This window comes from Delphinapterus leucas, chromosome 3, assembly GCF_059928025.1.
Source record: "Delphinapterus leucas isolate spDelLeu-1000000601 "Yukka" chromosome 3, BTC_Dleu_Yukka2, whole genome shotgun sequence".
Taxonomy (NCBI): domain Eukaryota; kingdom Metazoa; phylum Chordata; class Mammalia; order Artiodactyla; family Monodontidae; genus Delphinapterus; species Delphinapterus leucas.
In genome coordinates, this window is record NC_143131.1 from 162,495,277 (window position 1) to 162,522,376 (window position 27,100).

The 27,100-nt window shown below is 38.6% G+C and overlaps 1 long non-coding RNA gene across 3 annotated transcripts in view; it reads right to left on the reverse strand.

The window, feature by feature from the left end:
- The window catches only part of LOC149749910 (uncharacterized), an 81,494-nt gene extending 54,785 nt beyond the window's left edge, over positions 1–26,709 (reverse strand). The window contains exons 1-4 of one of the 3 annotated variants that reach the window (XR_016392551.1): positions 21,044–26,709; positions 19,400–19,587; positions 15,160–15,561; positions 14,654–14,775 (exon numbers count right to left, since the gene is read on the reverse strand). This is a non-coding gene — a long non-coding RNA (uncharacterized LOC149749910). The remainder of the gene's footprint in view (positions 1–14,653; positions 14,776–15,159; positions 15,562–19,399; positions 19,588–21,043) is intronic. The other 2 variants (XR_016392553.1, XR_016392552.1) reach the window with 2 other exon arrangements.
- Between the last annotated feature and the right edge of the window lie 391 nt (positions 26,710–27,100).

Genomic DNA, 27,100 nt, shown 5'->3' on the forward strand with positions numbered 1-27,100 from the left:
ATTACTTTTAAATATATTCATTAGGTAATTTCTATATTTAGGATACATAGTCAAAATCATTATTTTTCATATTTACAAGTTGTCCTTAAGTATATATTTGGTTCTAGTTATAAATCTAAATGATTAATCTCCAAAATATACAAACAGCTCATGGAGATCAATATCGAAAAACAAACAACTCAATTAAAAAATGGGTGGAAGACCTAAATAGACATTTCACCAAAGAAGACATACAGATAGCCAAGAGGCACATGAAAAGATGCTCAATATCACTAATTATTAGAGAAATGCAAATCAAAACTACAATGAGGTATCACCTCACACCAGTCAGAATGGCCACCATCAAAGTATCTAGAAACAATAAATGCTGGAAAGGGTGCGGTGCAAAGGGAACCCTCCTACACTGTTGGTGGGAATGTAAATTGATACAACCACTATGGACAAGAGTATGGAGTTTCCTTAAAAAACTAAAATTAGAACTACCATATGACCCAGCAATCCCACTATTGGGCATATACCCTGAGAAAACCATAATTCAAAAGGAGATATGTACCACAATATTCATTGCAGCACTATTTATAATAGCCAGGACATGTAAGCAACCTAAATGTCCACTGACAGATGAATGGATAAAGAAGATGTGGCACATATATTCAATGGAATATTACTCAGCCATGAAAAGAAATGAAATTGAGTTATTTGTAGTGAGGAGGATAGACCTAGAGTCTGTCATACAGAGTGAAGTAAGTCAGAAAGAGAAAAACAAAGATCGTATGCTAACACATATATATGGAATCTAAAAAAAAAAAATGGTACTGATGAACCTAGTGGCTGGGCAGGAGTAAAAATGCAGACATAGTGAATGGACTTGAGGACATGGGGAGGGAGAAGGGTAAGCTGGGATGAAGTGAGAGAGTGGCATGGACATATATACACTACCAAATGTAAAATAGATAGCTAGTGGGAAGCAGCCACATAGCACAGGGAGATCAGCTCAGTGCTTTTCGAAGACCTAGAGGGGTGGGACAGGGAGGGTGGGAGGGAGACTCAAGAGGGAGGGGATGTGGGGATATATGTATGCATATGGCTGATTCACTTTGTTGTACAACAGAAACTAACATAGCATTGTAAAGCAATTATACTCCAAATAAGATGTATTAAAAAAATAAATAGGGGACCTGGTCCGAGGAGCAGGGGCGGGAGCTGCGAGACCAGGGTGGTGCAAAAGGAAGTGGAGTTTCTAAGTTATCATTAAAGTGAAGAAACGTTATTATTTATTTGAACCTTCTTCTTGTCATAATCTTTGGAAAGATAGGTGTTTCAAGTAAGGGATCAGGACTCCCTCTTGCCAGAACACCAGAATCACAACTAATTGCTGAACAATCGTCGACAGGAAGACACTGGAACTGACCAAAAAGGATACGCCACTACCACAGATAAAGGAGAAACCACAATGAGATGGTAGGAGGGGTGCAATCACAATAAAATCAAATCCCATAACTGATGGGTGGATGACTCACAAACTGGAGAACTATACCACAAAAGTCCACCCAATGGAGTGAAGGTTCTGAGCCCCATGTCAGGCTTCCCAACCTGGGGGTCCAGCAATGGGAGGAGAAATTCCTAGAGAATCAGATTTTGAAGGCTAGCGGGATTTGATTAGAGGACTTCGACAGGACTGGGGGAAACAGAGGCTCCACTCTTGGAGGGCACACACAAAGTAGTGTGCACATCGGGACCCAGGGGAAGGAGCAGTGACCCCAGAGGAGACTGAACCAGACCTACCTGCTAGTGTTGGGGGCTCTCCTGCAGAGGCATGGGGTGGCTGCGGCTCACCGTGAGGAGAAGGACACTGGCAGCAGAAGTACTCCTTGGCGTGAGCCCTCCCAGAGTCCGCCATTAGCCCCACCAAAGAGTCCAGGTGGGCTCCAGTGTTGGGTTGCCTCAGGCCAAACAACCAACAGGGAGGGAACCCAGCCACACCCATCAGCAGAAAAGCAGATTAAAGTTTTACTGAGCTCTGCCCACCAGAGCAACAGCCAGCTCTACCCACCACCAGTCCCTCCCATCAGGAAACTAGCACAAGCCACTCAGATAGCCTCACCCACCAGAGGGCACACAGCAGAAGCAAGAACTACAATCCTGCAGCCTATGGGAAAAAAACCACATTCACAGAAAGAGAGACAAGATGAAAAGGCAGAGGGCTATGTACCAGATGAAGGAACAAGTTAAAACCCCAGAAAAAAAAACTAAATGAAGTAGAGATAGGCAACCTTCCACAAAAAGAATTCAGAATAATGATAGTGAAGATGATCCAGGACCTTGGAAAAAAAATGGAGGCAAAGATTGAGAAGATGCAAGAAATGTTTAACAAAAACCTAAAAGAATTAAAGAACAAACAAACAGAGATGAACAATACAATAACTGAAATGCAAACTACACTAGAAGGAATCAATAGCAGAATAACCGAGGCAGAAGAATGGATAAGTGACCTGGAAGACCGAATGGTGGAATTCACTGCTGCGGAACAGAATAAAGAAAAAAGAATGAAAAGAAATGAAGACAGCCTAAGATACCTCTGGGACAACATTAAACGCAACAACACTCGCATTATAGGGGTCCCAGAAGGAGAAGAGAGACAGAAAGGACCCGAGAAAATATTTGAAGAGATTATAGTCGAACACTTCCCTAACATAGGAAAGGAAATAGCCACCCAAGTCCAGGAAGAGCAGAGAGTCCCATACAGGATAAACCCAAGGAGAAACACGCTGAGACACATAGTAATCAAATTGGCAAAAATTAAAGACATAGAAAACTTACTGAAAGCAACAAGGGAAAAACAACAAATAACATACAAGGGAACTCCCATAAGGTGAACATCTGATTTCTCATCAGAAACTCTACAAGCCACAAGGGAGTGACATGATATACTTAAAGTGATGAAAGGGAAGAACCTACAACCAAGATTACTCTACCCGGCAAGGATCTAATTCAGATTCAATGGAGAAATCAAAAGCTTTACAGACAAGCAAAAGCCAAGAGAATTCAGCACCACAAAACCAGCTCTCCAACAAATGCTACAGGAACTTCTCTAAGTGGGAAACACAAGAGAAGAAAAGGACCTACAAAAACAAACCTAAAACAATTAAGAAAATGGTCATAGGAACATACATATTGATAATTACCTTAAACGTGAATGGATTAAATGCTCCAACCGAAACACACAGGCTTGCTGAATGGATACAAAAACAAGACCCATACATATGTTGTCTACAAGAGACCCACTCAGACATAGGGACACATACAGACTGAAAGTGAGGGGATGGAAAAGATATTCCATGCAAATGGAAATCAAAAGAAAGCTGGAGTAGCAATACTCATATCAGATAAAATAGACTTTAAAATAGAGAATGTTACAAGAGACAAGGAAGGACACTACCTAATGATCAAGGGATCAATCCAAGAGGAAGATACAACAATTATAAATATATATGCACCCAACAAAGGAGCACCGCAATACATAAGGCAACTGCTAACAGCCATAAAAGAGGAAATCAACAGTAACACACTAGTGGGGGACTTTAACACCTCACTTACACCAATGGACAGATCATCCAAAATGAAAATAAATAAGGAAACAGAAGCTTTAAATGACACAATAGACAAGATAGATTTAATTGATATTTATAGGATGTTCCATCCAAAAACAGCAGATTACACTTTCTTCTCAAGTGCACATGGAACCTTCTCCAGGATAGATCACATCTTGGGTCACATATCAAGTCTCAGTAAAGTGAAGAAAATTGAAATCATATCAAGCATCTTTTCTAACCACAATGCTATGAGATTAGAAATGAATTCCAGGGGAAAACAGACACATGGAGGTTAAACAATACGTTACTAAATAAGAGATCACTGAAGAAATCAAAGAGGAAATCAAAAAATACCTAGACACAAATGACAACGAAAACGAGATGATCCAAAACCTATCGGATGCAGCAAAAGCAGTTCTAAAAGTGAAGTTTATATCTATACAAGCCTACCTCAAGTAACAAGAAAAATCTCAAATAAACAATCTAACCTTACACCTAAAGGAACTACAGAAAGAAGAACAAACAAAACCCAAAGTTAGCAGAAGGAAAGAAATCATAAAGATCAGAGCAGAAATAAATGAAATAGAGACAAAACAATAGCAAAGATCAATAAAACTAAAAGCTGGTTCTTTGAGAAGATAAACAAAATTGATAAACCATTAGCCAGACTCATCAAGAAAAAGAGGGAGAGGACTCAGATCAATAAAATTAGAAATGAAAAAGGAGAAGTTACAACAGACACTGCAGAAATACAAAGCATCCTAAGAGACTACTACAAGCAACTCTATGCCAATAAAATGGGCAACCTGGAAGAAATGGACAAATTCTTAGAAAGGTATAAGCTTCCAAGACTGAACCATATAGAAAATATGAACAGACCAATCACAAGTAATGAAATTGAAACTGTGATTAAAAATCTTCCAAAAAACAAAAGTCCAGGACCAGATGGCTTCACAGGTGAATTCTATCAAACATTTAGAGAAGAGCTAACACCCGTCCTTCTCAAACTCTTGCAAAAAATTGTGGAGGAAGGAATACTCCCAAACTCATTCTATGAGGCCACCATCACCCTGATACCAAAACCGGACAAAGATACTACAAACAAAGAAAATTACAGACCAATATCACTGATGAATATAGATGCAAAAATCCTCAACAAAATACTAGCAAACAGAATCCAACAACACATTAAAAGGATCATACACCATGACCAAGTGGGATTTATCTCAGGGATGCAAGGATACTTCAATATACGCAAATAAATCAATGTGATACACCATATTAACACACTGAGAAGAAAAACCATATGATCATCTCAATAGATGCAGAAAAATCTTTTGACAAAATTCAACACCCATTTATGACAAAAACTCTCCAGAAAGTGGGCATAGAGGGAACCTACCTCAACATAATAAAGGCCGTATATGACAAACCCACAGCAAACATCATTCTCAATGGTGAAAAACTGAAAGCATTTCCAGTAAGATCAGGAACAAGCCAACGGTGTCCACTCTCACCACTATTATTCAACATAGTTTTGGAAGTTTTAGCCACAGCAATCAGAGAAGAAAAAGAAATAAAAGGAATACAAATTGGAAAAGAAGAAGTAACACTGTCACTGTTTACAGACGACATGATACTATACATAGAGAATCCTAAAGATGCCACCAGAAAACTACTAGAGGTAATCAATGAATTTGGTAAAGTCGCAGGATACAAAATTAATGCACAGAAATCTCTTGCATTCCTATATACTAATGATGAAAAATCTGAAAGAGAAATTAAGGAAACACTCCCATTTACCATTGCAACAAAAAGAATAAAATATCTAGGAATAAACCTACTTAGGGAGAGGAAAGACCTGTATGCAGAAAACTATAAGACACTGATGAAAGAAATTAAAGATGATACCAACAGATGGAGAGATATACCCTGTACTTGGATTGGAAGAATCAATATTGTGAAAATGACTATCTACCCAAAGCAATCTACAGATTCAATGCAATCCCTATCAAATTACCAATGGCATTTTTTACAGAACTAGAACAAAAAATCTTAAAATTTGTATGGAGACACAAAGAACCCCGAATAGCCAAAGCAGTCTTGAGGGAAAAAAACGGAGCTGGAAGAAACAGACTCCCTGACTTCAGACAATACTACAAACCTACAGTAATCAAGACAATATGGTACTGGCACAAAAACAGAAATATAGATCAATGGAACAGGATAGAAAGCCCAGAGATAAACCCACGTTCCTATGGTAAACTAATCTATGACAAAGGAGACAAGGATATACAATGGAGAAAAGACAGTCTCTTCAATAAGCGGTGCTGGGGAAACTGGACCGCTACATGTAAAAGAATGAAATTAGAACACTCCCTAACACCATACACACAAAAAAACTCAAAATGGATTAGAGACCTAAATGTAAGACTACACACTATAAAACTCTTAGAGGAAAACATAGGAAGAACACTCTTTGACAGCAAGATCTTTTTTGATCCACCTCCTAGAGTAATGGAAATTAAAAAAAATAAATAAACAAATGGGACCTAATGAAACTTAAATGCTTTTGCCCAGCAAAGGAAACCATAAACAAGACGAAAAGACAACCGTCAGAACGGGAGAAAATATTTGCAAACAAATCAACGGACAAAGGATTAATCTCCAAAATATATAAACAGCTCATGCAGCTCAATATTAAAAAAACAAACAACCCAATCCAAAAATGGGCAGAAGACCTAAATAGACATTTCTCTAAAGAAGACATACACATGGCTAAGAAGCACATGAAAAGCTTCTCAACATCACTAATTATTAGAGAAATGCAAATTAAAACTACAATGAGGTATCACCTCACACCAGTTAGAATGGGCAGCATCAGAAAATCTACAAACGACAAATGCTGGAGAGGGTGTGGAGAAAAGGGAACCCTCTTGCACTTTTGGTGGGAATGTAAATTGATACAGCCACTATGGAGGACAGTATGGAGGTTCCTTAAAAAACTAAAAATAGAATTACCATATGATGCAGCAATCCCACTACCGGGCATATACCCAGAGAAAACCATTATTCAAAAAGACACATGTACCCCAATGTTCATTGCAGCTCTATTTACAATAGGCAGGTCATGGAAGCAACCTAAATGCCCATCGACAGACGAATGGATAAAGAAGATGTGGCACATATATATTACTCAGCCATAAAATGGAACGTAATTGGGTCATTTGTTGAGACATGGATGATCTAGAGAGTGTCATACAGAGTGACGTAAGTCAGAAAGAGAAAAACAAATATCGTATATTAATGCATATATGTGGAACCTAGAAAAATGGTAGACTTGAACTGGTTTGCAGGGCAGAAGCTGAGACAAAGATGTAGAGAACAAACGTATGGACATCAAGGGGGGAAAGCAGCGGGGGTGTGGGGGTGGTGGTGTGATGAATTGGGCGACTGGGATTGACATGTATACGCTGGTGAAAAATAAATAAATAAATCTAACCACTTATGCTTTAAATAATGCCAAGGGAAAAAGGTTGCTTAAAAATATTCATTTAGAGCAGCAGTAATTGACCTATCGCCATTTGCTGGGTACCAGGGAAGCTGATATTTAGCCTTTCCAAGAATGTAATAGATAACTAATATCACAAACCAGACATCTATTCTATTCTGGCAGTAGCACCAAGGGTTTTATCCTGCAGAAATCTTGGACCAGCTTCCCTCCAAGTTTTCAGTCTCAAAATTTTAGGCTGGATAAGCTACCTCTCTCCCAGAGAAGTCATTGGCTCTGAGACTGCCACAGAAACAAAGCATACTTTTCTCTATTCGCCTATTTGCCATCCAGACTGTCCTGAAACTTGAGATCACTGCTGGGAACAAGTGAGAAAAAGGGTGTAAAAACTTCTTATTCCTCCCTCTTCCCAAGTCCATCAAACATAAAATCTTTGTTATACTGCTTTAGTCAACTTATGTTACCCCTATTTGTGCAATGGGTTAAAAATAAATATGGTAGAGATTATTGAAATAAAATCATAAACTAAACATTAATCTTCAATTATGAGAAAATTTCCATAAAATACTCATTATGAGCTTGAGACTCTCTGGACACTCTAAGAAATGAGTTAATTTTTCCTTATGGGAAGTAAAGAGGATTGACCAAACATGAATTTTTCCTTTTAAGGAAGAAGCACATGATTTGATATGTGTGTACCTTTCCAGAAGGTAGATCTTATGTACTATCCCAAAGGAAAAGAACATGTACATTTTGAAGAACTCCTTTGAAAAACATCTCTTTGATTAGAAATGATGTTTGCTTCTTTTCAAAATATTTCTTGTGCTTCCCCGGTGCTGCAGTGGATGAGAGTCCGCCTGCCGATGCAGGAGACACGGGTTCGTGCTCCGGTCCAGGAGGATCCCATACGCCGCGGAGCAGCTGGGCCCGTGAGCCATGGCCACTGGGCCTGCGCGTCCAGAGCCTGTGCTCCGCAACGGGAGAGGCCACAACAGTGAGAGGCCGTGTACCGCAAAAAATAAAATAAAATAAAGTAATAAATAAAAATATTTCTTATACAGAATAAACAGAAATCTACCTCTTAGGGTACCAAATGTGGGAAGAGAGTTGTGATTCTCTATCATCACGGGTCCTTGAGAAATGTTAGGGATAGAGTCAATCACTTTCCTTTTGACCTTAGAATTGTACCCTATAAGCCATACAAAGACTCCCCAGTAAGGCAAAGACACCTCTATGAGATCTACCCTCAACCATCAACAATGTAGGTTCTGGAGCTAAAATGGTGAATACTACAAGGGATCTCTCCTTCAAGAAGAGAGCTTATAGAAGTATGAAAATATCCATTTATTGCTTGTTGCTTTATTTGAAGGAACTCTAAGGCCAATTCAAAATGTAGTCTAACATAAAGAGGGGGGAGGCAACCCCAAGTTTCCAGAAACTAAATACTTTCTCTTTCACAAATGAGGAAATGTAAATGAGAGGCCTCATCAGGATAGCCCCCACGTTTCCCCAAGTCTAGTGTATAATCTCTCAATGACAAGTGAAATATTTTGTCTTAGAACTGTTAAAAATATACCAAAAATGTCAACCCAGTATGGATAAAAGTAAGTTCAACTAAGGTTTTTAAAGTAAGCATTTTACAGGTGGTAATCTAAGGAAGATGCATAGTTTTCCATGCAATACATCTTTCTTTTCCACGCATGACTGCTAAACAAACAACTGAACCTGAGACTGATATAACAGAAATAAAGGCTCAAGTCCCAGGAAGACTACAGTCACCCTCTACTGCATGCAAGTAAAAACACATCTACAATAAAATGTGAATTCTAGAAGTAAGTTTGTTACAAACAGAACTATCCATTCTTACCCCAGCCCCAAGACCTTCCCCCTCACCATAAGTCTTTCCTATTTCAGGTCAGGACAACAGTGTCCACCCAGCTACTGAAATCCCCAAAATAGAAAGCATCTAATTATTCTTTTTCAATAACCATCCACCCCAACTCAAAGAATAAGTTTTGTGTAACATTTGAGTTTTTATTTTCATAACGTCAGAACAAAATTGGTAATCATCAACCCATCTCACAATCTACCTGTATACGTGGCTCTCACAGATGCCATAAACATATTAGCTATATCAATCAATAAATCTATGCTTCTTTCTTTGTGAAGTTTTCAATTTGTCAACCAAAACTCTGTTTTCATCTATAATTCCTCTAAAATAGTCACATTCAAAAAATGATTTATAAGAAATTAAAATATTTGTTAAAGTTTGCCAGGCCTGGCATAATATTTTTTAAAAAGTCTTACAAAATAAACGTTAGATGAACTTATTTTTTGTAAATTAATTGTGTCATTTAATCTTCATGATTTATATTTTCAATGTTAATAATAACTTATACAAATGATACCTTAAAATCAATTAATGTTATATGAGTACAAAAAGTGCTTGCACAGATACAGCTCTGGAAATGATATTATATCGTTACCTTTTTTGACTTATGAATCACAATTTTCTAAATATTTAAACTGCACCTTTGCCAAAGATGCAATGTTTCTTTTTCCTTGTCAGTGAAGTACGTTTTCTTCTTCCTTGACAAGACAAAAAATGAACCACTCCAATTTATGAGTCATGAGCTAATCTTTTTTAAAAGACAGTTTTAGAATATAACTTCAAGTAAGTTTCCTCTAAGAATTAATGAATTACAATCTCTCAGAACCTTAGTCACTGAAGTATACACTTCTGAGAATAGAGGCAATGTATGAATTTGCTTAGAAACACTCAATGATATCTTTCATTATTGACAAACTAATTCTGTTGTACACAAAGTGTCTAAAATTTTACTAAATGGCTTGTGGAAGCTCAAAGACTGATCATTAGAAATTCTCCCTTCCACTAGGAGGATGCAATGTTCTTGGGGCTGAGGTATAAAATGAATCATTTGACATTTGAATTCATAATTGTACTGGCAAAATTGATTCTGGGTATTTCACATGAGAGTCCAGAATTTTTCTGGGAAATTGGCATCATATGAAATGAAATGTGTTAATGTCACATTATTAAATACAGAATTCGGGAGCACAACTTTACAGTAGTTTGTGTGAAAATGTATGGGTGTTCATCTGCCCAGGAGAGCAATATGAGCCATTGGTGAGAACTGTGCTAAAAGATCATTTTTAGGAAAAAGTAAAGCTATGATTCTCATACAGATATAAAAAGGAATGCACATTAAAGATTTTACTTTACTTAGATGAGGAAATCAAGCAGATGTTGTAACTGAATGAAGGGAAAAGGAAGAAAAATTCATATGGAGTAAAGGAATGTTGAAATTAATTGCAAATGTGGACAAAACCAGTTTTCCACAGAAAAAAGGTACTCAATTAAAATCACTACTGCACAGAGAAGAGTTTATATATCTATTAGTTACCTGCAACTTACAAAGAGTTGCAAAATAGCTCAGAGACAAGAAACAGAGCTAGAATCTGATAACCAAGAAGGGAAATCTAAGAAGGCTGCATTAAAAAAAAGTACGTGTGTGTGTGTGTGTGTGTGTGTGTGTATATATATATATATATATATATATATATATAGAGAGAGAGAGAGAGAGAGAGAGAGAGAGAGAAAGGATGCATAGTTTTTCACTGAATACATTTTTTTCTACACATGACTGCTTAATAAACAACTACAACCTGAGGCTGATATAATAGAAATAACGGCTCAAATTCAAGGGAAACTACTGTTACCCTGTACTGCATATAAGTGAGAACACATCTAAAACAAAATATAAATTCCAGACATAATTTTTTTAAAACCAGAACTACCCATTTGTCCCCAGCCCCAAGACCTTTTCTCTCACCCTAAGTCTTTCCTACTTCAAGTGAGGACAGCGTTGTCCACCCAGCTACTCAAATCCCCAGCTAGGAAGTGTCCAATTCTTCCCTTTCAATCACCATCCGCCCCAACTCTAAGGCAAGACAATGCATCATCAAGTCCTTGTTTGAACATGATAATCTCTTTTGGTTTACTGGAAGCCTCTCACTAGTCCCCAGACTCTACTCTTGCCTCCCCACAATTCATTTTTCTTAAAACAGCCAGCGTATTCTTTTAAAAATGAGATCAGATCAAGTCTCTCCACACTCAAAACCAATAGATAGCACTAGGATTTAGAATAAAATCCAAATCCCTTTTATGGGGCATCCTAAGGCCCCAGAATATCTGTCCCTGCCTATGTCCCTAACTTCAATTCTTCTCATTTGCCCCCTTATTCAACTTAGTCCTTATTTATTGGAATCCTCTTGATCCTTTGATCACACCAGCCTGGCTCCCATCTTTGCACTAACATTTTCCTTTATTTGGCTCTCTCTTGTCCCAGATTTTTGAATGCCTGGCTCCTTTTTTGTCTTTCAAAGGCAATTTCCTCAGGGATAACTTCTTGCTCCATTCAATATAATATAATGCTCAAGAACACTGTTTTTTATTTTATTTTTTTCATGGCAACTTACTGCTGAATAAAATTTTAAATTATTTCATGAATATCACCTATGTCCCTGCCCTAATAAGCAAATTACCTAATTTCAAGGACTGTATCTTTTTTGTTCATGACTGTACATAAACACACAATAAGATTCTAATACTGTTGGCCATCAGTCAATATTAGCTGAGTGAATTATACTTGTTTTCTTTCTTCAGGGAAGTGGATAAAGTACATTTTTCTGAAGTATGATGAAAGTTCTAGAATTTGTGATAGATAAGTTCAGACTACTGAGGGAAGTCTGATTTAGAGAAAAGAGTAACTTAGAAGATCTACAGGTATGTTAGCTTTAGGGCTAATGGGGAAGAGGAATTAGACTCATTTTCTTAGGTCTATCAGCATCTAACTCAAGAAAGACTAGCAGGAGTTTATTTATTTATTTATTTTTTGTGATACGCGGGCCTCTCACTGTTGTGGCCTCTCCTGTTGCAGAGCACAGGCTCCGGACGCGCAGGCTCAGCGGCCGTGGCTCACGGACCCAGCTGGTCCGCGGCATGTGGGATCTTCCCGGACCTGGGCACGAACTCATGTTCCCCGCATCAGCAGGCAGACTCTCAACCACTGAGCCACCAGGGAAGCCCAGGAGTTTATTTTTAAAGAAATCAGAATAAAGTCAATGCTGGGGAAATGCTGTAGGCTTTACAATGATAGCAAGAGAAGCTCCCCTACGTAACAGTGAGAGCTGGAATCAATGTCTCCAGTTTAGCCTGAGTATACATCTGATAGAGAAACATCAGCTTTCTAATTTGTTATACGGAGATAACAGTCTTATATTCTTGTTTCTATTCTATTTAGTTGTATAGATCCAAGGAGATTATTTATGAGGATATACTTTGAAAAATGAAATACAGTACTAACATGAAGCACCACTGTCATTAAACCCATCACTTAACCTCTAAATCTCCATTTCCCTATTTAAACTATCTCAAAATGCCTCTCCCTCTGATTTTTGAGTCAGAGGTAAATGGAAAAGATTTTATTTTGCTGCTGATGGTAGCAATACAGGTTGCATTAGAAATGAATGGGATGGAAGGACTCTGTTGATTTTGTTTAACCCTGCAATCGGATCCACAAATGCACAGGGCATTCACAGAGTGGAAATTTATGCCTCCAGCTAACAGTAATAAGGTAAGTTTACTTTAAAAATGATATTTGGGGAGTGTTCAATTACTGTGAAGTTATGCCCCCAACCAAAACGTCATCCAGTTCCCTAGAATCATCCACATGTCTTCTGAAAAGGTTTCCTCATTTGCCTCATCCTTCTGGCTTGACTGATGGCTCCCACCCAGCCTAATCACTATCACAAAGCATATGTTGGTTTAGGCAATAACAGACCTTCATAGATCATTTACTGGATTCTCCCTTGACGTAAATTGTTATTTTTCTTTGTTTCTAGCAATAATAATACCGGGCATTGTGTAAAAACTAGCTACCATTGACTGAATGATTGCCAGGTTTTCAAGCACTGAGCTAAAAGCTCAACGTGCATTAACAATGATAATAACATTTGAGACAGACACTGTCACAAGTGCTTTGCAGTCATTAGTAGTAACTCATTTCTTTCTCAAAAAACCCTGTGAAGCAGATACAATCTTCCCAAATTTACAAAACAGAAAAGTGAGGCACGATAATATTCCAGAACATGACAGCATTCACAGAACTGGTTACGTGGTTAAGTTGCGCTGGAGCTGTGATGGAAGCTCTTAAATGTCTTGCCACAATGCTGGAAAGCAGTTATTGTCTTCAGTAGAAAGATACCGAGATCAATTCTCAATATTCTGAAGTGACTGGCCCTATTTGCATAGTAAAGACTATGTGATAGGCCAAGGACTCTGTCAAAGTAACCAGATTAGGTCCAAGATGGAATCACTCATGCTAAGCCCCACATCAGCAAACCAAAATTTATCTAAGTTTCCCTACCTGGGCTCTCCAAGCAAAGAAGGCCCAGGTCAACCAACCAATCATGCTTGCCTGCTTACCAAACCCTTATCCAGCTCCTTGTTCCATATAAGGAAAGGAACTCTCATTAACCCATTAGCAAATGACCAGTATATCGTCCTTGACCCTGCTCACTTTGGTCTATAAAAAGCTCTCACCTTGTACTGCTCTTCAGAGCTCCTTTCTACCTGCTAGATTAAACAGTACCCAAGTCATGAATCACTGAATAGAAGTCAACTAGATCAGTAAGTTATCTGTAGAAAATTTTATTTTAACAACTCTATGGCGATCCTTTCCAAATCCATGATCTCAGCTCTTCCACATGCCTCACGAGCTTTATATCGTGAGAGAACGCTGTGACCTCAGTTTCCTCAGGAAAGTGACTCCTCTCTGCCTAATCATATCATAAGGGAAACCAGGGCTAGAATCAGTAAATGTTTCCCAACAAATAGAACTAAACAGTAAAGTGTTTTAATCCCAGCACATCATTCATTCTAATCACTATATTCTCAGGGGCAAGTACTCAGCAAGCTGTGGGAATGACATGCACTGTTTCCATTAAAGTCATAACAGAATCTGTGCACAACACTCCTTCGAAAACAGCTCCCTTGCTCCTCTTCTAGTGAATATTAGCATCTGCAATGTGTTCTGCTTTGCCTCTGCATTCCTGGTCTGAAACTCTTTTCTGGAAAAAAGGCTTACAAAGAGTTTCTGGAAGTAAGAATTATAGACCCCCAGGGTACCTAAGGATAGGAAACTCACAAATTAATCCAATATGTAATTAGTTTTTTCCTTTTTCTCAGAGATAATAAAAATTAAGTGTTCTCACAAATATAGTAACTGAATATCCAAAACAATATTACTGAATCATGTTGGCTTAAAATGTACATGATAGAAGACTCACTTGATTTTTGTCATCAATTAAAAGTTATTAAGTATTAAGGAAATTATATTTTATTTTTTTGGTCTGAACATGTTTTATGATTCCTACCTAATCACATCTCCTTCTAAAAAAATTATCTACCTTTTTAAGAGACAAGAGCTAACATGTCCATGTTTTATTTTATAATCATAGCTGATACCTTGTGAGTCATAGTTGTTCGGGTTGGACTAAGGAACTTGAACCCTTGGACTGGCAGAAGGCTGTGCTTTGTGGAGCCTAGTTCAAAAATAGGCTTCACCATTCATATCTTTCCCTGGGAATCTGGAAGGGTGTAATTGAGAGATTAGATAGTTAGAAACGGTAATAAAATAGTTTTTGAATAAAAAGGCAATAATTAATCTCAAACCCTTTACTTCTCGTATGGCAGAATTTTTCAACTTTGGCACTACTGATATTTGGGGCTAGAAAAAAATTTTTACTTTATATTGGAGTATAGTTGATTAACAATGCTGTGTTAGCTTCAGGTGTACAGCAAAGTGACTCAGTTGTACGTATACATGTATCTACTCTTATCGAATTTTTTTTCCCATATAAGTTATTACAGAGTATTGAGCAGAGTTCCTGGTGCTATACAGTAGCTCCTTGTTGGCTATCTATTTTAAATATAGCAGTATTATTATTGTTATTTTTAACGCGGGTTGTTACCTGGTGCATTGAATGATGTTTGGCAGCATCCTTGAACTCTAATGACCAGAAGCCAGTAGAATCTCCTTCTTCAGTCCTGACAATCACAAATGTTTTCTGACATTGTCAAATGTCCCCTATCAAAATTACTTCCAGTTGAGAATCACTGCCCTATGGATCTTGAACCAGTAGATCAATATACATAGAAATCAAAAGGGGAAATTTAACAGCTGTCATTCTGGTAAAGCCAGAATACAGCTTGGAATTTAAAATCAAGACTTCTTTCAGGACTTTCCTGGTGGTCCAGCAGTTAAGACTATGCACTTCCACTGCGGGTTCAATCCCTGGTTGGGGAACTAAGATCCCCCATGCTGTGTGGTGCGGCCAAAAAAAAGTATTTCTTTCTTTCCCTCTGAAGTGAAACTAGTGAGAAACAGAAAGAACAAGAGAATGAGAATAAGAATGAGTGGTAAATTCTTGGCAGCCCAGGTCCCAATTCCCTCAATCATATTAGTTACATATTCCCAAATGAAGGAGTTGCTCTGAGGAGAAAAGAGGAAAATGCTTTCCTTACCCCAACAGAGGCAAGGCTTCCTATGTTATACATGAGATTAAAATACAAGTTAGAGAAAAAAATGTGTGCTGTAGAAAGGGGACAAAGATAATCTAGGAGAAGTAACCTACGCAAATAGGCAAGCTGGACAATGAAGATGTAGAAAACCAGCGTCAGCAGATAAGTTCCAGAGGTTGGAATGGGGAATACAGCAGATGGACACAGAGCACCAAAGACTCAGAGAGGGAGCAAAATATTTCTCTCTACGCCTAAGCTTCCAGGTCCAGTCAGAGTCCATATGTAATTATAACAACCATTTGTCCACTGCAATAATCTGACTGAATTCTTCCTCGTAACCAAATGAGCCAGATTCAAACACTGATACTGCTATCATTTGTATGAAAAGAAGAGTAACTAGTCAATAATGTCAATCCAAATCTGAACCCATGTCATTTTTTTAAAATTCAATTTTAATAGCTAAAAGGCAGGCTTGATTTTTTCGTGGATTTTTTTTTTTTTTTTTTTTGTAGTACGCGGGCCTCTCACTGCTGTGGCCTCTCCCGTTGCAGAGCACAGGCTCCGGACGCGCAGGCTCAGCGGCCACAGCTCACGAGCCCAGCCGCTCCGCGGCATGTGGGATCCTCCCGGACCGGGGCACGAACCCGCGTCCTCTGCATCGGAAGGCAGATTCCCAACCACTGCGCCACCAGGGAAGCCCTTTTTCGTGGATTTTTAAAGCAGTTTTGAGAGAGAAAGAAAAAGAATAAATGGCATTTTGCATCTTTCCTGGCATCCCAAGACCTTAAACAGCTTAAGACTAGGAGATAACTTCCTTTCCTCTACTGATTTTTCCCTTTTAGTTAGGTGCCTTTATAATAAGTTCAGTTATCTTTCTCTATTATATTTTTGTGAAAACTGCTTTTCTCTGCCAGAGATTGTATCTACTTCCTACACCCTTAAGAGATTCTATTTTCTTCTACAATTTTCAGTTCCTCAGAGTGCCTCTTCTAAATTTTCTAAATGTAGCACTGTAATCAAGGTTTCTAACTGTAAAAAAACAAAAACACAACAACAACAAACAGGCCTCAAGTTTCATATTTTTAGAACAATGACCAGGTGTTACTATGAAAAACCAGTTTCAGTTTGTCACTGATAAGACAAACTAAACTAAGAGGACTTTTTTCTTTACCCTCCCAAATGCATTAAATGTACTATCCTCAACTCTATTTTTTTTCTTCCTTGCATTGCTTAATTCACCTTTTATGATGGCAAGCATCAGGCAGGTCTTAAAAAAAAAAAAAAACAACTTCATCGTTTGCTATCATACGCCTTAAACAATGAGTCATCTAAAGAAGTGAACATTCTTGTTATTTCAAATCATTACTGAAAATTAGAAGCAAATGAAGCTAGAATATAAGTCTCAGAATTTTAAAAACTTGAGAAACATTAAAGAAAACGCAGTTCATCTCCCACTGTAGCTGGAACAAATAAACCCCAGAAAACTTTGCTCAAGGCCAAACAATAAGTAGGTCTGAGAGTTGAACCTAGATCATTTTACTCTAAATACTGTTCACCACTCTCTGGCCCTACCATTATAACACACTGTCTCTATGTCTTTCTCTACTGTGTCATATGTAGTCACCATGTAACTAAAAAGTATACTGAGGATTTAAGTTTTCTATCAGGTAGGTTCACATTGAACCACCCTAGGCATTATGAGGGGAAAAATAGAAGCTAATATTTATTATCCACTCTGTGCCAGGCATTTGGCTAAGGAAACTGTATGCAAGTATCCCATTTAATCACCAAAATGTTTGCAATCTATGAAGTAGGCACCAAGGCAGTCTTACTCAGGGTTCAGCTGTAGAGCATAGAATCTTTCCTAGATACCTGAAGTAGAAAAGCTTATAATTAGAGAGAAGGGAAGCAACAGACCCTAGACTGAGGTTCTGGCCACACCAGGCTGCCACAACAGCTACTGCCTCTGCAATGGTGAGGAAGCAGATTCTCAAATCAGGAAACACCGCTGAAGCTGGTGACTCCAGCAACTGAGAACCTCTGCCACCATCTGCACCAGAAAATTCCAAATCCATGTCCCCGTGAGACTGTGTGACTTGCAGAACTAAAATCACATCCAGAACCATAGCTGTAAAGGAGCTGGGGAACATCCTGAAGAGACTGGAAAGGGAAGAAGTATAGGAAGGCACACAAGAAAGCAGTGGGAGTGGATACTGCAAAAGCCAATATAAACAAATTGATAGAAAACTCCAAATGCCTTCTGAACAATTTCTGATCCTCAGGATCAAAATCCCAAAAAGTATAATAACATCACTTTTATAATAAAATAATGAAAATTAATTTGAAGACAATATTAGATTGAAAGTCACTGTAGGAGAGAAAGGGTTTCCTAAAAGAAAATTGTAATCTGGAAAAAAAAAAAGAAGAAAGTGTTTCTTTTCTGAGTTAATGTCATGTTAATATAAGTCTAACTTCTAGAAGTAACTTGTAATTACAATCATTTATTTTATTTATTATTTTCTGCTTTTACTAAAATGAATTTAGTACATGGTTAGGTTTTGGATAGCTGCCATCCACACTAAAATGAACAGTAATGAAACTTGCTATTAGTGCTTTTAAGAGCATGCTAATGTTACTCATTAAACACTGGATGGATTGTTTCTCAGCCCATGTTCCATGGTGGCTGCATTTGATTATGTATATGTTGGCCAAAATGCTGGCAAATGACATGGACTGTCCTCCCAGAACACGCATGGAAATGAAATGTGTGCATCCTGAGGCGAGCTGGGTGAGAAAAGTTCGGCACTTAATGAAATCAACAAAGAGCCTGTTTGTCAAGGGTGACTTGAAGTGTGTGTAAATGATCCTTGCCTCCATAAGCACGATGAGGTGATTTTACCATCAGTGATTTTAGGTGATTAAACACCTCTGGTCTGCTGCTCCCATTAAGGGAGATTATTCTTACTTTCATCCTTGCAACAAAGCTAAGGTTTATGCTTTATTAGGGAGTCTGTGGTGACTAGATGTGTCATTATCTGTCCTACCATCCACCACTGGGTTTAGAATTTTTACTTCAAAATGACCACCATTCACTCTTTCAGATTCCTTCTAGTTTACTATTTAATGTGTGCTTGTTCTGCACTATTCTCGATGGAGCTCATGCTGTTTATGTTTCCAGAGCTTCTTAAGACTCATCCTTGAATAAAGATTAGGAAAAAGTCATTTGCGTTTCCTCCAAAGAACAGCTATTAGATGGGTAATGGATCCTGGAGCTCAGGTTATTAAATATTCAACTGTCCTTCTGGATCATCAGGAGGTGCATATCCCAGTTTGACAGGGACAAAGTTAGCCTATAAAAGGACCCAATTTCTCTGGTTAAGGGCTGTGAATCTCATTTTATAGGGTATGCAAGAATGATCAATGATTTTATTTTCATTTAATCAAATTATATTCAGCCTCAAAAGCCTAATGGGCTGCTAGGAGATTCTGATCTCTGCCATTGCTGGCTGTATCACCTTCAGGGTTCACCCATAATTTAGGACATTCTAGAGAAAGAGCTTCATCTTGCAGTCTTCTGTGGCCACAGCAGAAATCCTCATTATGCAAGTCTATAATCTAAAAGCTATTTGATTTTACGCCATGTATGTACCTGGGGATGTACGCTGAGACTAGGAGCCTCTAGAATCTCACCTTCAAACTGCTTCCCATTCCTTCCAAAATCCTGTCACCATCAATGTGCATCCTCCAAAATTCCAATCCTAAACATAGGCACTTAGTATCATCTTTCCAGGATGCTCAGCCTTTAAAGATCAAAACCCAGGAGAGGAATATATCTTCCAGGAAATTTCTGCAAGTTAGCACTGAAATACAAGCCTGCCCTGAGACAAAAGAGCATAAAAGGTGCTAAGATACTTTTGTGAAATGTGGCTGGGGAGGATTCAGACGAGGAGAAAACAATTAAGAAGAATTATTTCCATAAATTATTCTGAATACTTACTGTGTGCCAGGCACTGTTTTAAGTGCTATATTTGAATGGTGTTTTACTAAGCTCTCAAGATAAGTCCCAAGTGAGGATTAAATGAAGCATCACTAATACATGCCAAACAACTATTTTAAGCACATTCGAAATATCATTACCTCATATAATCACATAACAACTCTATCAGGTGGGAACTACTGTTATCACCAAATGAAGAACTAAGGCATAGAAAGATAAGTAAGGTGCTGAAAAGGGGTCACTGGACCTGTATGGAAGAATGTTTTTTAAACGGGACATTGGCCTTAAGCACTTAGAAATCTAAGATAAGCATTTTAAAGTTATTCCAAACAGGGCTACATGAATGGCCAGAGTGGACAGCTTCTCTGTGCCAAAAGATACATAATCATAGATCAAAAAACAATTACCACTTTCAGTGTGTAAGATATTTTAACAGCTATTTTGTTCTAACAGTTATTAAAGTGAATATAGAACTGACTTATATCAGTGGTTTCACTTTTCATACTTAATTACCCAGTTACCCTTATAAAGCACTAAAGAAAATATGGGGGAGTCAAGATGGCAGACTAGGAGGGCATGAAATTCGCATCTTGGCACAACTAGGGCACCTACCAGGCACCGGTAGGGGACCACGGACGCCTAAGGGGACGGGAGGAGCCCCCAGCAACCAAGTACGACATGGGGCATGGGGAGAGTGAGTAGGGAGGAGAAGTGGAGGTGGGACTGGACTGGCGCCCCTGAGGGGCAGCTGGGGGAGAGGAAGAGATCCCACACCTGGAGGGGGAAATTGGGGGACCACTGGGAGGGCAGAGGATCAAAAGGGAGGGTGGCTAGGTTTCCCCTACTCTCTTGGGCCCCAGAAGCCTGATGAAATCCCGGACCTGATCCTCTGCCCACCTAAACCCCTCCAGCTGCGTGGGTCCTGAGGGAGTGGGAGGGAGGAAAGGGGGATCAAAAGTAAAGGCCAGACCTCTGGGACCTGCACCCCTGAGGGGCAAATGGGTGGGGGTAGGAGTTCCTACACTCAGTGGGACCAGCCCACAGTTAGGGTCCAGCGGCGACTGTGGAGACCCTGGGGGAGACCATGGGGGAGGGCGTGGAGGAACAGAAAGGAACACGGCCAGCGCTTTCGCTGCCCACTTAGGCACCGGGGAGCCTGTTGGGCTCCCAGGCCTAATCCTCTGCCCTGGGAGCCTCCCTCCTACCAGGTAGAGCCCAAGCCCTGCCCCTACACCCCCACCCAGGGCCCCACCTCTACACTCGGAGACCCCTTCTGAGACCCCCTCCAAACACCCTGGGCCTAAACCCTGCACACACACCCTCACCCATGGCCCTACCTCCAAACTCCCGAAATCCACACTCCAGAGAACCCCTTTGGATGTGCTGCCTCTCCCATTCCATGTAGGTCCTAGGCAGAGGCCCCACCACACACTTGAATGCTGCCCAGCCTAGTCCCCACACCCAAGGCCTTTTCTGGCTGTGTGGGTCCTGAGTCTAGGCCCCGCCCGACACTCAAACGTCACCACCCTGGCTAGGCCCTGCCCAACCCTAAACCCTGCCCCTGCCTAAGTTCCACCCCCCCACCTAAACTCCACCCCCAAGAGCCAAGGCCTTTTTTGTTTTTTTTCCTTTTCTCTTCTTTTAGGTCGGGGTGCTGTTTTACCTTCTTCTTGATAATTCATTAATATAATTATTTTTTTCTAATAAACCTTTTATTTTTCTAATTTTATTTTATTCTCTATACTTTGTTATTGTTCTGCTCCTTTTGGGTTGTTCCCCCCCACCACTTTTTTTTCTTGTTTCTGGTGTGGTTTTGTTTTCCCTTGTTGCAGTTGCAGTTGTTTCAATTATATTTTTATTTTTCCTAATACATTTTTTATTGTTCTAATTTTATATTTATTCTTTGTTATTGTACTGCTCCTTTTATTCTTTTTTATTCTTTTTTTTTAATGATGCTATGCAGCTTGCAGGTTCTTGGTTCCCAGGCCAGAGGTCAGGCCCGAGCTCCTGTGGTGGGAGCACCAAGTCCAAGCTGCTGGACTAACAAAGAACCTCAGATGCCAGGAAATATTAATTGAGGTGAGGCCTCCTGGAGGTCCTCATCTCGGCACCAAGGTCCGGCTCTACCTAACTTCCTGCAAACTCCATTGAAGGAAGCCTCAGGCCAAACAACCAGTAAGACAGGAATACAGCCCCTCCCATCAAAAAAAAAATGAAACAACAAAAATTATGTTACAGATGAAGGAGCAAGGTAAAATCCTACAAGACCAAATAAATGAAGACAAAATATGCAACCTACCTGAAAAGGAATTCAGAGTAAGGACAGTAAAGATGATCCAAAATCTCAGAAACAGAATGGAGAAAAACACAAACATTTAACAAGGATCTAAAGGAACTGAAGAGCAAACAAACAGTGATGAACAATGTAATAACTGATATTAAAAATACTATAGAAGGAATCAATAGCAGAATAACTGAGGCAGAAGAATGGATGAATGAGCTGGAAGATAAAATGGTGAGAACAACTGCCAGGGAGCAGAATAAAGAAAAAAAAAATGAAAAGAACTGAGAACAGTCTCAGAGACTTCTGGGACAACCTTAAACACACCAACATTCGAATTATAGTGGTCCCAGAAGAAAAAGAGAAAAAGAAAGGGTCTGAGAAAATATTTGAAGAGATTAGAGTCAAAAACTTCCCTAACAAGGGAAAGGAAATAGTCAATCAAGTCCAGGAAGTGCAGAGAGTTCCATACAGGAAAAACCCAAAGAGAAACACACCAAGACACATATTAATCAAACTATCAAAAATTAAATACAAAGAAAAATATTAAAAGCAGTAATGGAAAAGCAACAAATATCACACAAGGGAATCCCCATAAGGTTAACAGCTGATCTTTCAGCAGAAACTCTGCAAGCCAGAAGCGAATGGCAGGACATATTTAAAGTGATGAAAGGGAAAAACCTACAACCAACATGACTCTACCCAGCAAGGATCTCATTCAGATTTGACGGAGAAATTAAAACCTTTACAGACATGCAAAAGCTAAGAGAATTTAGCACCATCAAACCAGCTTTACAACAAATGATAAAGGAACTTCTCTAGGCAGGAAACACAAGAGAAGGAAAAGACCTACAATAATAAACCCAAAACAATTAAGAAAATGGTAATAGGAACATACATATCAATAATTACCATAAATGTAAATGGATTAAATGCTCCAACAAAAAGACACAGACTGGCTGAATGGATACCAAAACAAGACCCATATTTATGCTGTCTACAAGAGACCCACTTCAGACCTAGGGACACATACTGACTGAAAGTGAGGGAATGGAAAAAGATATTCCATGCAAATGGAAATCAAAAGAAAGCTGGAGTAGCAATTCTCATATCAGACAAAAGAGACTTTAAAACAAAGACAAGAGACAAAGAAGGACACTACATGATGATCAAGGGATCAACCCAAGTAAAATATATAACAATTGTAAATATTTATGCACCCAACAAAGGAGCACCTCAATACATAAAGCAAATACTAACAGCCATAAAAGGGGAAATCGACAGTAACACAATCATAGGAGGGGACTTTAACACTCCACTTTCACCAATGGACAGATCATCCAAAATGAAAATAAATAACGAAACACAAGCTTTAAATGATACATTAAACAAGATGGACCTAATTGATATTTATAGGACATTCCATTCAAAAACAAGAGAATAAACATTCTTCTCAAGTGCTCATGGAACATTCTCCAGGATAGATCATATCTTGGGTCACAAATCGAGCCTTGGTAAATTTAAGAAGATTCAAATTGTATCAAGTATCTTTTCCAACTACAACGCTATGAGACTAAATATCAATTGCAGGAAAAAATGTGCAAAAAATACAGACACATGGACGCTAAACAATACACTACTAAATAACCAAGATATCACTGAAGAAATCAAAGAGGAAATAAAAAAATACCTTGAAACAAATGACAATGAAAACATGATGACACAAAAACCTATGGGATGCAGCAAAATCAGTTCTAAGAGCGAAGTTTCTATCAATACAACCCTACCTTAAAAAACAAGAAACATCTCAAATAAACAACCTACATGTAAATGAATGAAATTAGAACACTCCCTAAAACCATACACAAAAATAAACTCAAAATGGATTAAAGACCTAAGTGTAAGACCAGACACCATCAAACTCGTAGAGGAAAACATAGGCAGAACACTCTATGACATAAATCACAGCAAGATCCCTTTTGACCCACCTCCTAGAGAAATGGAAATAAAAATGAAAATAAACCAATGGGACCTAATGAAACTTCAAAGCTTTTGCACAGCAAAGGGAAACATAAACAAGACGAAAAGACAACCCTCAGAATGGGAGAAAATATTTGCAAATGAAGCAACTGACAAAGGATTAATCTCCAAATCATACAAACAACTCATGCAGCTCAATATCAAAAAAACAAGCAACCCAATCCAAAAATAGGCAGAAGACCTAAATAGACATTTCTCCAAAGAAGATATACAGATTGACAACAAACACATGAAAGGATGCTCAACATCACTAATCATTAGAGAAATGCAAATCACTAATCATTAGAGAAATGCAAATCAAAACCACAAGGAGGTATCACATCACACTGGTCAGAATGGCCATCATCAAAAAATCTACAAACAATAAATGCTGGAGAGGGTGTGCAGAAAAGGGAATCCTCTTGTACTGTTGGTGGGAATGTAAATTGATACAGCCACTGTGGAGAACAGTATGGAGGTTCCTTAAAAAACTAAAAATAGAACTACCATACAACCCAGCAATCCCACTACTGGGTATATACCCTGAGAAAACCATAATTCAAAAAGAGTCATGTACCAAAATGTTCATTGCAGCTCTATTTACAATAGTGAGGATATGGAAGCAACCTAAGTGTCCATCAACAGATGAATGGATAAAGAAGATGTGGCGCATATATATATACATGGACTATTACTCCACCATAAAAAGGAATGAAATTGAGTTATTTGTAGTGAGGTGGATGGACCTAGAATCCGTCATGCAGAGTGAAGCAAGTCAGAAAGAGAAAAACAAATACTGTACGCTAACACATGTATATGGAATTTTAAAAAGCCGTACTGATGAACCTAGTGGCAGGGCAGGAATAAAGGTGTAGACGTAGAGAACGGATTTGAGGGCACAGGGGAGGGGGCAGGCGATGCTGGGATGAAGTGAAAGAGTAGCACTGACATATATATACTACCAAACGTAAAATGGATGGCTAGTAGGAAGCTGCTGCATAGCACAAGGAGGTCAGCTTGGTGCTTTGTGACGACCTAGATGGGTGGGATAGGGAGGCTCAAGACGGAGGGGATATGGGGATATATGTATACATATAGCTGATTCACTTTGTTGTACAGCAGAAACTAACACAACATTGTAAAGCATTTATACTCCAATAAACATGTGAAAAAAAAAGAAAATATGGGGCAATCTAAATAAATTATGTAAATTACAGGTTGCACAGGGATTTGGAGAAAACAATGGCAGTGGTACACAATCCCTGTCGTTCAGACAATTCTGCTCTTGGTATCGGTAGGCAGGAGTGTTAGGTATGTGAAAACATGATGGAAGAACACATGCTAGCATGTAAAGGAGGCCAGGATTCCTCCCTGTGAATGGAGGTGTTCAGAGACATTACTATACACTCACATGAGGCATATTCAGGAAAAGGGAGATTGCTTTGGCCAAAACAGAGTTAGTAAACCAGAAGCAAACTGCAACTGATCCTAACAAAGTGAACAGTAATGGTGGAAATATCAGCAGAGGCTAAATTATGAGGAGCTTTGAATATTAACTTTAGACTTGCTTATATAGTTACAAACGCTCATGGTATATGTCAATTTTTTCTTTCAATGTTGCATATAAAAGTGATACAAGCTCCTAATGAAAATTTCAATCAGTAATTAAATGTATAAATTTTTAAAAATCTATTTACATTTATTTCTAAGAGGTAACTGTTTTAATAAAATAGGGTATAGCCTTCCAAACTTTGTCTGTACATACACATGTACATATGTAAACACATACTTATTTTCTCAACTAAATTGTGTATCTACTCTAAAATCCCTTATAGCTTGCTTTCTTATTTGACAATCCATCTTGGGGATTTTTCTATGTTAAGCCAGGTAGATTTATCTCTTTTAATAGTTACATAGTATTCTGCTTTGCAGATACAGCATTATTGATTCAACCAAGCCCCTGTTGATTGGCATTTGAGTTCACTGATGATTTTGAATAGACAACAGAAACTTTAAAGAAAAGAAACTGTTTAAATATAACCATTAAAATATCTCACATACTAAGAGTGGTAATTGTTCTTTGATCTAGAATAAAACATCCTATTGCACAGATGAGCTGTCCACTCTGAACATCCATACAGACTTGTATAGAATAATGTTAAAAATTTAAAGCAATGTGCCAGAAGATGATTTACAGAAGAAATCTTTAACTTTTTTCTAATCATAGATTTCCTCTAAAAATCAGATCAAAATCTGATTGTAGTATTTTGCATTCAACGTCAGGGGCTGAACCTTTGAAATTTATAAGTGGAGAACATCATGTATTATATAGAGCCAGGACTCCAGATAGTGAAAATAGCTGATTATTGCAAGTGCTTAATTATGGTAGCAACAATTAGAATAAGGGGGAAAAGACTGATGAGATATCAAGGAAAACTATCAATACAGCTTGATAACTAATTGCACAAGAAGAGTAAAGGGGAGTGTATACTTAAAAGTGGTTTCAAGGTTCTGATTTGGGGTGAAATAATGATGGTTTTAATTGTCACTTGACAACTTTTTCACATCAGAAAGAAGATAGAAAGAAAGACAGAGAGACAGGAAAAGGAAGGAAGGGTGGGAGGAAGGGAGGGAGGGAAGGAGGAAGGAAGGGAGGGAGGAAGAAAGGGAAAGAAAGAAAGAAAGAAAGAAAGAAAGAAAGAAAGAAAGAAAGAAAGGAGGGAGGAAGAAACGGAAAGAAAGAAAGAAGGGAGGGAGGAAAGAAAGGAAGAAAGAAAGAAAGAAAGAAAGAAAGAAAGGAGGGAGGGAGGGAGGGAGGGAGGAAGGAAGGAAGGAAGGAAGGAAAGAAAAGAATACCTCTAATGTCACTTGGTCAAGAAAATTGGGAAAGGTAGTTACATGATTAAGGCAAATTCATATTAAAAGAACCAGGACCCTACAAGAATCTGATACAAAGGGGTAATACTGCTACACTGAACGGAAAGACTTTCCTTCCAAGGAGACACTTTTATTTCCCTAAAATATCAAGATGCAATAGAATCCTCTTCTAACAAGTACTGTGAACCATTAGGTTTCAGGGAAGTCAAACAAAGAC